The sequence below is a fragment of the Lactuca virosa genome, chromosome 8, assembly GCF_052849685.1.
Source record: "Lactuca virosa cultivar CGN04683 chromosome 8, Lactuca_virosa_CGN04683_v6, whole genome shotgun sequence".
NCBI lineage: Eukaryota > Viridiplantae > Streptophyta > Magnoliopsida > Asterales > Asteraceae > Lactuca > Lactuca virosa.
The window spans coordinates 338,764,352-338,778,008 of record NC_136433.1 but is presented as its reverse complement, the minus strand read 5'-3'; positions in this window follow the sequence as shown (position 1 = coordinate 338,778,008).

Sequence of the window (13,657 nt, the reverse complement as noted above, 5' to 3'; positions counted from 1 at the left end):
ACTTAATAATTCTATATAAGAGATCTATTCTCATAAAAGAATTTCAATCAATTATGAATATGATGGTGATCGTTATGAAAAATGATTTAAGTAAATAGTCAATCATTCATAAATTAAAATAACTGAGACATATATTTAGACAAGCTAAATTAAAACATACATTGTTCCAAAACAAATATTGGTTCATATTTCATGTACATTATGTTACCATCATAATTAATAAACTAAACTCCGAGAGTGTAGTTTCAACTTGATTGTGCTCAGTTGGTTAGTCTTCTATAAATATCTGCAAGCTATTTACAGATATTAGATTAACATTTAAGTACCAAGTACCTAAGTGTTATATGAAAAGTATGAGTTATATCTAGTAAATACCTTAAGTACTAATCTATTCCAGACTTTATTTCCAGATAAAAGGAGCAGATCCTCTTCCAGTGACCAGTTTCTCCACAAAAGAAACAAGATCCATCTATGTGGGGCTTATTGGATTTCTTGGACTTAAAGGTTCTCAGTACATAAAACATGGGCCTCCTAGATCACACAAGATGACTCTTTTGGGCCTTGAACTATTCATAGTTTGATGTTAGAAACATCTTTAGCATCACAGTGATGCCTTTACTAGGTATCATGTTCAAGCTTATTGCTCAAAGCACATAGTTTAGGACTAGGACCTTTAAGAGTTTACAATTTTGTATCTCTCATGAGATTGTCTCTTAAGACATGAACCTGTTCATTGAAGTTGTATCTATTGAATGCTATTGTTTCATTAAGTCATTAAAGAAATAACAATTCATGGTAATGAGAATGGATTATTTAACTACAAAATTTTAGCAAAATTCATTTAGTATTTTCAATATATAAATTCTTTAATAATTAATACCCTTTAAGTTTCCAAAAACATTAATTAGCAAAGTCTAGGATCCAAGTTGCAAAACAAATAAATGGTTAGGTATCATTTTTCCCATCCACTTGAATTCAACCCGGTAGATATCAATTCCTAGATTTATGGGATCGGTAATAACAAATTTGATTAGACATGTTTGATCCCATCTATGCATCGGCACTCCCTTGCTTAGGTATCCTTTATAACAAAAGATTTCCGATCAAATCATCCAATTTGAAAACTTGTGTAATTGGCTTATAACTTGGTTATAGAAATCGCGAATACACCCCGACCATCAAAAGATAACACTAAGCGGTTAGGTATCATTTATCTCATTAGTGCATACAAGAGATGTGCGAGTGTTCTTCAAAAAGGATTGCATAGATTTGAGGTTTGTAAAAATGGTATTTATATGTTTTATAATTCTAGTTTTAAATACATATGATATCATGGTTATTACATGCATATAATAAACCATGGTATCAATTTTCAAAAAAAAAAATCAGTTTTAAAGGTTCTATATAAAAAACTACTTTTTATATAATTTAACGCGATTCAATTTTAGTAACCGGTATTAAGTTTGAGTGCACTTGAACCTTTAATATCTTTAATAAAACTTCCTTTTATTACTTATATATTTGGAGTTTGTATAAGTTATAAAAATCACCATTTTAAAACTTATATTCGAGTATTTCAAAATTTGACGTTATTAATGTTTTTATAAAATCGGATTTTATTTGAAAACCAAACTCCACGTGATGTTTATTTTGTCTAAAATTATTTTAGCATGTGAAAAACTAATTTATCAACTACACATAGTAATTACGTAAAATAAACAACACAAACATGCATAAAATATATGTGCATAAACATAACCAACTTATGACATTTTTTGTGAGCCAACACAAAAAATGTCAAGTCCACTCCTAAAGGGACATTTTAAAGGGACAAAAAATCTTCTTGTAATGTTGTTGTAGAACTTGATAAAACACCATTTACTTGCAAAAGATTGGGAAAGCTTCTTATAGCAATATTTGAGCAACTGTCGCTAAAAGTCTAACAACACTTTGTAAACAACATTAGTGACATTTTTCAGAAACTGTCACTGAAAATCCCGCACACCTTTTAGACTCGAAAATTGCTCTTTGGTCTTCAAAAAATGGTTCCAACTTTATTTCTTGTTACATTTTTTTACAAATAAATTATTTTTACCAACTAATCTATTACTTAGAAAAATAAACCAAAAAAACTAACCTATTTTATTTATTACATACCATATGAATAAATAAATTATTACAACCATTTTTATAAAACAACCAACACAACAACACAACAAACACAATGGTCATTGGCTAGTTTATGCACATCATACATATCAACATACACATTAAACAACCTTTGTTTATCTAAGACAACTTTAAAAGACAAAAGATGTATGAAAACTTTTGTCACATAAAATTACAATTATAAAGTTGTCATAGAAAATATGCATGAACTTGTTTTTATACAAAACCAAGTTATCCATATTTTCCAAAAAAAAAATAAGATTTCCAAAAATCAAAAATTCTAACCAAACTTGTAAGGTGGCTCTTGATACCATTTGTTGGTTTTTTATTTAAAAATAGTTTCAAAAACTTGAGATTTTAGCAACGGAAGACTTTAAAACTAGAATATACATAAAACTAGTTTATACCCACCATGGATCATCTTGCAAAGTTTGGAAATAAAACAAGCACCAAAGAAGAAGATGAAGAATGATGAACTTTAGAGACACCACCAAGTTGTCAACTTTATTTAAGATGCTACTCTTGTAAGAAAACTCTTAGTATCTTAAGCTTGAAATTCATAACCAATATGAACTTCAAGAGAGCATAAATGCAAGTAAGCTTCATTTATAAAAAAGATGAGAGAAAATGCATACATCTAAGCATGTTTCGGATTTTGCATTATATGAGAGTAAGTGGTGAAAACCTTCTTAAAGTAAAGACACTACCCAAGAGTTATTAATGCACCATACCTCTAGCCATGTTGTTTATTATTATCTTAAGACGTGCTTCTAAAGCATGCCTTCTACAATAAACTAATGCAAAATAGATCTTGTCTCTTGTCACTCTATGCCTTAAGACATGCCATACTTTTGATTAAATAAATCAAATAACCATGCTATCTTTCTTCTTTCTCAATTTCGAAATTAAGAAGTCAAAAGAGGACAAAAACTTTATATTTTATCAACCAAGTTTCTAAAATATAAACTTTAACTTTTTGGTAAAAGACAAAAGAATTTATCTAGTCCAAAATCTTGTGCATGACTTATTAATTCATACCATATGAATCATATAATGTTACTTTCTAATGAAACTTATTATTTTCTAGAAAGAAATAATTTCCAATTTAATTATAACAGTTTATTGAATATTGATTAAAATCAATTTTTAATAAATAATTAATTATATCAAGCTGTTATTAGTGTGACCCTTTAGTATCATATGTTAATTGCCAATATCACTTTAATATGATTCTTAAGCATACTATATCTTTCAAATGAAATGTGAGAAAGAGTTGATAGAGTAAGGAGGAACATTTAAGAGCATTTTTAATGTAGTTCCTATAAGGGTTGAAATAAAAACCTTGCATAGACAAGCGTCCTTCAGATATTGGGGATTTTGAATAATCTCTATGTGTTTTGTGTATTAGGCGACATGCTCTTAAGGATTCGTGGTTCCGTCATACATCTTCATTTTAGGTGTCTACAACCTCTTTGGAACATTGATGTTACAAATAGTGGGTGAAAATCTTGAGACCATGTGGCTGACAGTTAAACCACCGATATAAGTTAAATCATGTCTGGTACACTTCAGATCATTTCTTTAAATTTCATGAATTCTTTCGCCATAACTAGACTAATCGTTGTATCTTGGGTATTGGATGAAATTTTGAATATCTCTCCAAGATCTTGAGAAGCAGGACCTCCCGTGCTGGCAGTTGCACCAATTGTGAATATTGGTTCATATCTTGAGATGAATTCTTCGGCTTGGTGTTCTAAAGATGCACCAGTTTAGAAATTCAAGATCATGGGCTTCAAGAATGAAGATAGACTTGGTGCAGTTTTCGTAGGCCTTCTTGAGTCTGAACTAAGGTTCTTTATTCTTTCAAATAGCATCATATGTTGGATTAGGTGTCTAAGCCCATAACTATATTTGGTATGTACTTGACCCGATAGTAACATGGTCCTTTTGGGTTGCCTTCACCAAAGCAACTTGGCTGGAAGAATAATTGAGAAAGAGGATAAAATTGATTTATTAATATATTATATGAATAATATATATTAAAAGAGAAATCATATTATTTAAATAACATTGGTCAAGAATTAATTTAGAATTAATTTTGTGGCCAAAAGAGGTTAATTAAATCAAGGGGACTGATACTGTAATTATAAGATAGTTACAAAGTTGGGCTTAGGATCCATAAGGAAGTAATGGACGAATTCTATGTGGGAGTCCACATAGAAGTCGTCCAAAGGGCCTTCTGGAAGGATCCTTTGGGCTAATTAAGGACTAAGCAACTGGATTAGGGTTTTGACTGAAACCCTAACTGCTCAGCTATATAAGGAACCCTTGGGATAGCCAAAATCGGCCACTGAACCCTAAGAAGCATAGCCAGCCGACTTTTGAGCCTCCTCCCTCTCTCTCTTGCATTCTCCAATTGCTTTGGTGTTTGTGATCTATTAGAGGCATCACATTTGAGGTGCTTGGTTCTCAAAAGCTTAAGATCATCAAGCTACAATCAAAGGTAATATCTTAACTCTTCATTAGATGTAGATTTCGATTTTTGTTGTATGCTAGATTAGGGTTTGCAAGCTTTGGATGATTATTGCATGTACACATAGAAAAACTAGATCCAAAGCTTTAGGGTTTGCATGTACACCATAGGATTGATGTTTTGCTCATAACCCAACAGTGGTATCAGAGCCTTGCTCGTTTTTCTATTGTATTTTATGCTTAGCTAATTTGTTCAAAGCTTGAAAATAGAAAATTCTGCTTCTGCCTGATGAACTCGTTGAGGCCCTTGATGAACTCGACGAGTCAGGGCTACTCGACGAGTCCAGTCAGTGACTCGGTGAGTCGGCTCGTCTGTTAGCAGATTTTTCGGGATTTTGACTCTAATTGGGTTGGGATAATTACCATAAACGTTTTTAATTGATAAAATCCGATTTTTTTCAATATGGTATTGATTATCCTCATTCAATTAAAAGATAATTGTTAAATAATAAGATGATTACTTGTTTATATGATTAAATAAATTATTTGTATTATTTAAAATGAATTATCTTGCCATAAATTGAATTAGGTCAAATTTAGATAATCAAAAATTAATTGATTAATTAAATTATTTGAAATTTGATCTAGAAGGTTTTGAAAAGTTTCAAAACTTGCCCTCAAGTTTTGGAATTTAAATTTTTTATTAATAGTTTTAATTTTGAAATATTTAAATTCTAAACCCTAGAGTTTTAAAAAGTTTAAAATTCAACCCTTATACTATTATAATATTAAAAGATTAATAATTATATATATATATATATATATATATATATATATGTATAAGATAAGCCATCATTACCGTTAGTAGGCCTCATTCACGAAGTCGATCTATAAGGGGGTATAAGGTTACTGCCTATAAAATGGTGGATTAATGGGGTGTCCACTCTCACCCACTGCTTCCTTGATTGGTGGAGGGTCGTTAGCTGAACGGGTAGGATAGGACAACTAATTCCTCATTAATAAGTATAATGATTATATAAAGTAATTAAATGTTTTTATAAATTCCCAATTTTTAGTTACTTTAGGAAAAATATGAAAATATATGTTATTACGTGAAATTACACTTTGCACCTTGCCAAGTCGTTAGTGGAACGTGTGTGGTTAACCGGCACACTAATTTGGGACTAGCAAGGGTGGCAAAGGGTAGCTTGATGTTTATCATAGATCAATGGAGCTTGTGTGGTTAACCGGCTGAAAGACCCAAACTTTCATTCTAAAGACATTGTTACTCCAAGTTACTCCAAAACATGCTACATGCATATTCATAAATAATATTTTACATTGATAATTTGATTACAAAAGACTGGATACAAACCGACTATTTAGACTATTACAAAGTGTTATATATTACATAACTACCCAAGATATTATAGTTTTATACATACATGAGTACTAAATACAAAAGTAATAGTTTAACTATTCTAAATCTTCCAACAGTATATGACTATACTGGTTGTTTATTTCCTGCAATTGTTAAACACTAAGAGGGGTAAGCGGTGACGCTTAGTGAGTTCAATAATAGATACAATATAACGCTATGCCATATACATATCAATACGACAGAAGAAAAGAGGGACAAAGAACAACGAAGGCAGATGAGTATCATATGACATGCTTTCCATATCAACGAATAATTTGAGTCAAAGATTTACAATCAATGAGACATAATAATTTCAATACTTGATATACATCAATAAGACTTTTGCCCATATGGCATGGAAAAATAACCAATTTCTGAATAAACATTTTGGCTAGCAAATTATAGGCTTTCAACCCTGCCTAGCCTTCTTCCAATGCCAAAGGAATGCTTAATCATTCACTTCATGGTCAAAGGCTACATACCAGTACCCAAGTGATGCTTCTGTCATACACTTCAAGTCAAAGGTATAGCTCCGTTAGTATTCCGTTAGTATACAAATCATGCTTTACATAGCTAAAAGTATAAAACCAGAATAACACAGGAAAGCACATTGAACATATAACATATAACATACAATTGTTCCTATAAATTGAACTCACTGTGAAATAATTGATTGATAAAATGATAATTTGGGCAGCACTTCGCCTCTAAATATGACTTTCTTTGATGAAAACGGGGAATTCTAATTGAAAATCAGCCTTACGCGGGCAGAGTTTCACCTTGAAAATAAGATTTTCTCGGGAACTTCGGAGCGTCGGGACTTGCTTCGGGTGTCGGGAATGATACCGGGACTTCGGGGGGTTAAAAGTAGGCTAAAGAAGAAGTAGAGAGTGAGAGGAAGTAGAATTTGTAAACAAACTACGGCATCCTTCGGCTTCTATTTATAGTGGGCTGAAACCTCGCATTACACGGGGCGTAATCCTCGTACGCTGAGCGTACGCGTTGTGGCTCAGTACGCTGGACGTACACCGAGTACGCGGCGCGTAGCATGATGCGTGTCCTTTGTTCGACTTCCGAGCTTCGGACGTGTCATTTATCTACGATACGAGGCATCTGAGCAAAGAGAGGGGTGACGTATTGTTGGGTCAAAATTTGGTTTATACTTTACTTTTCTAGGAAAATGTATTTTTTTGTCTAGGACCTTAAACAGCTTGGTGTTTACGGCTGTATATGTGTTTACGGTTGTGTTTACGGCCGTAAACAGGTTTACGGCCGTAAACCCATTCACGGCCCATGTCTACTATATATGGGGTGAGGAGTGCATGTGTGAGAGTGTAAGGCTAAGAGTGAGATCATATTGTAGAGAAAGAAAGTTAGAGAGAAGAAAGGAGCTTAAGTGTGTGTGTTTGTATGTGAATCTTGTATTTGGATCTTCATTCTAATCAAATTATACAAGATTCATCATCTTCTTCTTCTCTTTCTTCTTCATTAGATCTGGCATCATCCGTTTGATTAAGATTCTGCACCATCAAACGGATCTGATTGATACACAAGTAGATTGGGGACTTACAAGTGGTATCAAAGCTTGGATTGTATCAATCATTTTTGTCAGATCTGGAGCATATTTGATCTTATTTTTGAAGGATTTTTTCATTTTCGGATAGATCTTGGCAAAATAGGGGGTTTGTTCTTCGTGTTTTTGATAAAAAATAGTTTTTGATCGAGTTTTGGAGCTACAAAGTCGAATAAACGTTGTTTTTGGTCGTAACCAGTGAAGGGGTGGTGGCGTGTACAGCCAGCGGCTAGGGTTTCCGAAGCGTTTGCGGCCGGAAACGATTTGCGGTCAGAGGGTTTACGGTCCGAGGTCGCGCGAGTTTACGGTCCGAAGACATGTGTTCGTTCAGGCGGGTTTACGGCCCAGCGAGTCTTCGATCAGCAGTGTTTCCGGCTTCGTGTTCTCGGCCAGCTTGTGCTAGGGTTCGCACTGTGTTCATATAAAAAAAGGGAGGAATTTTTAGGGTTGCAGGATTCGAACTCGCGCCACTCCCCTCCTCATCCCACCGTCTTACCAATTGCTCTAGGTTGTCACTTGTTATTCCTCTTCCCCATTTATCTCATATAGTCTCGTGGTTTTGACCTTACTTTCACATTTTTGTCAATTTCAACCCAAAATTAAATTTCTTTTATTTTTAAATTTCATTTTCAACCCAAAAATTTTAGTTTATAATTTTTTACTTTTATTTTTGACTTTTGACTTAAAATTTTGACTTTGACCTTCAAGTTTGACCTTTGACTTTAAACTTTGACTTTTTCGTTTAACCTTAAAATTTTCAAATTTAGCTTTTCGATTTGACTTTTAAGTTTAACTTTTTAAATTTGACTTTTGAGGTTGACTTTTGAGTTTTTAGTCAAAGGGCATTTTTGATAAACAATGAGTTCTTCAAACACCAAAGTCAATGAAATTTCTTGTTCTCAAACATGCATTGATAATGTTAAAAATTTACTTGAGCATATCGAATTATTACGCAGAGAGAACGAGGACCTAAAATACGAAGGATATCAACTTAGGAAAGGTCAAAAACCCCTAAAAGAACAATTAGAGACCAAAACCAAGGACTTCCGAAAACTACAAGAAGAATATAGCAATAAATGTGCAAACTATAGATTTGTGACAGAACAACTTGCTGTGTTAACTGTTGAACTTGACACATTAAAAAATAAGTTTGAAAATGCAGATTTTAATTTCAGAAAATTTGATGTGTCAAGTGAAGTAGTTGCGTCAATGATGGAAAATAGTTTGAGATTTAAAAATAACCAGCAAAAGGGTTTAGGGTATGATAAAGTGCCTCCTCATTTTAATCACACCTATCAGTATAACCCTTTGACAAAAGAGGAAATGGACAGAGAGGCACATCTCAAATATGGCAAACCTGTTGTATTTGTGTCGGGATGTGGTCCTCAGGTTGCAAGTACTAATGTTTCTACTTCTTCTGCAGATCAACCACTAAGGTAGTGTTTGGTTTTTGTCTGCAGATCTGCATGGCCTCTTCTGTCTGCGCCGCGCAGACCACACACAGACATTAGCCTTCGCAGACTATTTGTTTTTTTGAAGACTACAGACCTAAAAATGTATGCGCGCCCTCTTCTTGGCGTAGATGTGGACCAAAGTCTTCTAATATCTTCAGACATCTTCTAGCCTAAAAAACATATATATCTTTATTTTTTTTAAGTTTTTTTTAATTTATATTTTTTCCAACTTTATTAATGATAAACAATTAGAAAAAAAATAAAAAACTTAAAAAAAAACATTCGACGATACAAACATGATATTTTTGACAAATTTATAAATAAAGATTTATTACAATAATAGTCGTTGAAGTTGTTTATATAAATATGAAAAAAAAATCATAATATATTCTTATATTTTTTTGCCAAATTTTGTAAAACATTATTTAATACAGTATCGTCAATTTCTCGAGAAAATATTTATGGTACGTTTTTAATGGATTTAATTGAAAAAATCGAAGTTTATTTCCATCCATTTATGTATCAAATTCTTTGATCACTAATTATAATGTTTAGTTATAACTTTGGAACCAAAGTTGTTGATTTTTATCAAATATATACGTTAATTCATATCATTTTTATTTTTATTTTTTATACATTAATACATAAAAGTTGATCTAGATTCGTTAATTATTTATAACAAAGTCATAAAAATATTAAAAAATCACTTTGAAGTTTAAAAAAAATCAGTTTATTTAGATTTCAGTTTATTTTAGTAGTCTGCAGATGTTAAAAAAACAAACAGTCTTCTTTTTTCAGACTGCAGACGTTTGGTCCACCTCTTCTACTGCAGAGGTCTACAGATGTGGTTCGGAGACTGCAGACATTTTGCCTCAGAAAAAACAAACAACACCTAAGTCATTGCAAGCAAGCAGCTGAAGAGAGTGTGTCTGATAATAAGATTGTTTCAAAGTTTGATGACTTAAATTTTTTCGATATATTTGATGATATCTTTGATAATTCTGATGTGGATGTGCCAGAAAGTGTTGAGCTGAACGATTCTAATGCTTCTACTTCTTGTGCGGGTAAAGTAATGGAAGATGAGAACAAGGAGAAAACTATTGAACAAATCAATGTCTCCTTGAACTCTGAATCTGTTGCTTCGAACTCAGTCGCTTCTGATCAACCCGCTGTTAAGAAATACAGGCCATCAAAACAAGCGAAACAGAGTGCTTGCAGTAAGTGTGCTTGTGGGAACAACCAGAAACAAGGCAAGGACACGCCACCAGGGACAAGAAGAAACAACTTCCCAGTGAAGAAAAAGACTTGCTTTCACTGTGGAACACCTGGACACATTGCCAGAAATTGTCCAAATCGCGCATACGTTCCCTACTATGCACAAGGGTGGCAGAACGCGGCAAGAGGGAGATTTTCCAAAAGAAACCCCTCAAGGTCACGTTCAGACAATGGCGACATGAATTCCACGAAGGGCAAGAGTTCAACTCCCAAGGCCAAGAATCCAAATCCCAAAGTCAGTAAGGGAATGCCAGCCAAGAAGTCCAATCCAAGAGATGCTCCAGTGAAACCAAGACCGGTTAGGTCAAAGTCATCTCGACGATCGGCTTCAAGTTCAAAATCAAGTGCCGAGGCACCCATCCGCTCGAAAAAGAAATGGGTTAAACCCGACTACAGATGGGTACCGAAGGTTCAATCTCCCAAATCATCTAATGACTCTAATATTTCTTCATCTTTTATTTGTGATAAGCAGGATATGTAATGGGAGAGGGTACCGTTCAAGGATGAAAAAGGTCAACCTAGTTTCAAAATGGACTGGGTTCCAAAGACCAACTAATCTCGCTCTGTGTCAGAGCAGCTATGGAGGCATATCATAAGACTTCGGTTTGTTGGTAGTGGTTGTTCCAGGCACATGATAGGAGGCATCTCTCAACTATACAACACTAAGAATATTGTTTGAGAGTATGTGTCCATTGCGGGAAAGGAAGAAAGGAAGGGATCACTCATGGGGTTTGTGCTTAACGATGTGAAGAATTTTCGGATCTGTTCTGAGATTATGTGTGCTGTTCTCAGACCTTCTAGATGCAAATTCAATCGGTGACTTACGGTTTGAGTTTTCTTCTCTATACTCCTGAGTTTATCTTACACTGATTCGTTTTGAAGACAATATTTTATTTCTTATAGTTTTTCGTTAGTAGATATTATTGGGAAGTGATATAAAGATAAAGTGATAACGGGCAGTCTAAAACATGTGTAAGGGACTGAATCTGAATTGTCTAGACTCTGTGTTCAATGTGCTGGTAGGCACGAAGGATTTAACAGTGTGGATTTAGATAGGATTGTTTGGACTAACCATACGACGCTCGGGTAGATTGAGCAGTGAGATAAACATGGGAACCTACGGGATACACTAAATTAATATGCATCTAGAACTGTGATTCAACTTTTCCTTGATGTACAGACTTATGTCCTTAATTCTGGTTCTGATAGGGCAACTGGGGGGGTCTGATAAAGTAGGTCTGTAGGAAATTATTTTCTTGCTTTCTATCTGTCAGTCATATGTTGCTTCCTCTGCGTGATTGGAAGAGATCTGACCTGGATTGCAACATATGCAACTCAAATTCTACGCACCTCCTTATCTATGAAATTCTTTCTATCTGTTAGCCATATGTTGTCTCATCTGCGTGATTGAAATGATTCTACATGGAACACAGCATATGCAACATTCTACCTCTCAATCCCTCTATCCTAGTTAGCCATATGTTGTCCCCTCTGCATGATTGAAAGAGATCCGACCTGGGACACAACATATGCACCTATCTCTAAATCTGTGTTCCTCCTTAATAATTGTTTACTCACCTAAAGTAAGGAGTTCTTAATAATCAGGGTATATCGTGAAGTGGGGAACACGTTCTAGTGCAACTAAAATTGAACCATTTAGATGTTGTCTGTAGATCTCGCTACTTAATTTAAGTGGACAACAATACCCGTGGCCGTCGTCAGCTGAATGGTATATTTGGAAAATTTTGTCAATATTCTTCGTGTTTAAGTGGACCACAATACCAGCAATTGACCAGATCTATTCATGAAGGTGAATGTACTGATAAACAAAGTTAAGACTGTCTCACAACTTTGATCCCAAATATTTTTGTTTTTGTTAAATATGTTCATAGTTTTCCTCTATGCACAAATTTAGGGGGAGAATTAAAAAAATTCAAAAATCAAACAAAAATCAGAAAATTAAAAAATCCAAAAATAGTGTTATTTATGTTTTATTTCTTTATCAGAAAATATGAAAAATCAAAAATCAAACAAAAATCAGAAAATTAAAAATCCAGTATATATATATATATATATATATATATATATATATATATATATATATATATATATATATATATATATAGTGTTATTTCTGTTTTATTTCTTGTTCAGAAAAATCAAAAATCCAAAAATATTTTTGTTTCTGTTTTATTTTTTCAGAAAATATAAAAAAAAATCCAAAATTATTATGTGCTAACTTTGTTTTTAGTTTTGTTTTTATCTTTTAGTTTTGTTTGTCTTGAAAAGTGAATTCAGATGTAGATGAGACTCGTGGAGACTGTGTCAAGAATTTCTAAGCCAAGGCTTCATCCATGATCATCGAAGAATTCTCATTCGAAGGAGCAAGAAATGAAGATTATTCTTTTAACATTCAATCCTTCAACCCCGGAAGCAAGGTGAAGCTGCACTTGAAGGTTATGTGACAAATTGCATTGAAGCCTCCTCAATCAATTTGCTGCTATCTTGTACCTGCTGAAGTGATCCAGGAGATTAGTTCTCTCTGATATTCTCTCTGACGATTCTTGTAACGACGTAAATTTTCAAACAAATTTTTCATTTTAAAATCGCATACTTTTCATAACATATTGCATAAAAATCTCGTTTATTCAATTTACAAAACACAACTCCATTAATAATCCAGGATCCTCAAACATAACTCTTTCTCTGGTGCGTACAATCAAGCCGGTGTTGTCCCGCGATCCTGAGAAAACCTGAAACACATAACACGGTAAGCACGAAGCTTAGTGAGTTCACTAAAATACCACATACAACAAATTCGCCACTCGAGGCTATACTCTGTAGGACCCACCGGTCCATGTGTCATAGCGGGACCCTCCAGCCATGTATCTCGTTGGACCCTTAGGTCCGGTCTAGCTCGTTGGACCCTCTGGTTCTGTCTGGTTGAGCCTTCCGGCCTCATAAATCGTTGGACCTTCCGGTCCGGTCTGGTTGAGCCTTCCGGCCTCATAAATCGTTGGACCTTCCGGTCCGGTCTAAATAACTCATAGCATAATATCACATAGACAAGATGCACAACTCAAGCAAGCATATCAGACCTTCCAGTCACACATAAATACCACTCTAGGTAACGTATAGTGAGAAGACTCACATCGGGTAAACTCGGATGATCTCGAACTCAAAACACCGATCTAGCCTCCGCCTAATCACATACAGAAATTACCTCTAATTAACAATGGCTCCCAAAGGCTAGACTATTCCCTTCCTATGCTCTCTCTCAGATGGGTAAAAGAC